The 1,400-nt window shown below is 44.0% G+C and overlaps 1 protein-coding gene across 1 annotated transcript in view; it reads right to left on the bottom strand.

Moving 5' to 3' along the window:
- LOC116686064 (tetratricopeptide repeat protein 28-like) overlaps positions 1-1,400 on the bottom strand; it is a gene marked incomplete at its 5' end in the record, with an annotated part of 133,170 nt that overhangs the window by 46,697 nt on the left and 85,073 nt on the right.

Genomic DNA, 1,400 nt, shown 5'->3' with positions numbered 1-1,400 from the left:
CACTACACATTCACACTTTTTCTTTAAAGTGCTACCCTTTGAGTCTGTCTTTCTCTGTGTAAATCCCTAACCCCTAACCCTAACCCCCTAACCCTAACCCCAACCCACTTGAGACTACCTTCACACAAATTAGTCCATGTTAGGGCTGCCTTTCGTGTCTATTTCCGACACTACACATTCACACTTTTTCTTTAAAATGTTACCCTTTGAGTCTGTCTTTCTCTGTCTTTCTCTGTGTAAATTCCTAACCCTAACCCCTAAACTCACTTTCACAGATGGTTAATTAACTACATTTATATCGTGCTTTTCTAGTCCCAACCACGTCTCAAAGCTCTGTCGATCAAATCAAACATTTAATCAAACATTAAAAATGATCAACAGACAATAGGGTCAATGCATGTTGTTTCTGCAATTACATTTTGACGACTCACGTCACTCTTCAAGATTTTTGGCTCACGTCAGTCTCTGTTTTGTGATGTGATGACCGTCCATGTGTTTTATCAGATCTGACACCTTTTATCATCCGAGTGGTCGTTCTGCTGCCGACTCCGCTGTTATTGAACGCTGCCCTTTACTTCTACTGTAAGGTACTGACACTGTCTGTTGTTTAGACTACTGACTGAAATAAAGCACTCATGCTGTTTATTACTCTGAAGAGAGGAGTGATGTGGGAAGTCACATTTTTGTGTTGTCATGTCTTTCCAGGCCAGCAGTGGGCAGATGTTGGAGAGACAGGAGAACATTAAGCCGGGTGATTATAACCTGGGTGTTTCTGAAGCTAAAGGTTCGGTTGGGAAAGAAACTCTACGGTTCGGCAGAAACCGAACGCCGTCAAAAAGCCCAAATATTTGTCCGAATGGGAATCCTGGATTTGGTGCATCCCTACTCTTGAAGCAGGAGTTTGTGCACACTGCAGTGGATTTATTGTATTCTCACAGGTAGACAGCATTCATAGGACACAATGGACAAAGATGTCCAACAAATGGTGTACCACTGTGCATGAGGGATTCTACTTCTGAAGAAAGAGAATGATTGTGGTTGTGGCCACTAGATGGCACCATCCCCCCTTCCTGGATCATCGCTGCTGTTCTCCAATCATGCTTCTCTCTCAACTGAGCAAAGTACTGTAAGGGATCTTGATGAATCACCCCCCCTACGCTAGTAAACCTCTCTCCGGCTCTTACTTGCCTGGACACGGGAAAAGGGCAATGAGAAGCTAAACCGTTACCTTGGCCATTTTGGACAGACAGCGTCCAAGGAAACAAACGCTCTGTGAGATGAGTAGGCCCGTCTGTGTTTATAGACCTTTTCTATTCAGTGCCAGACGTTGGATTGAGAAACTGAGAGAGAGAAAGAAAGAGAGAGAGAGAGAGAGAGAGAGAGAGAGAGAGAGAGAGAGA

This window comes from Etheostoma spectabile, unplaced genomic scaffold (assembly GCF_008692095.1).
Source record: "Etheostoma spectabile isolate EspeVRDwgs_2016 unplaced genomic scaffold, UIUC_Espe_1.0 scaffold310, whole genome shotgun sequence".
NCBI lineage: Eukaryota > Metazoa > Chordata > Actinopteri > Perciformes > Percidae > Etheostoma > Etheostoma spectabile.
The sequence above is the reverse complement of the archived record's forward strand: the minus strand, read 5'-3'. Positions and strand labels throughout refer to the sequence as shown.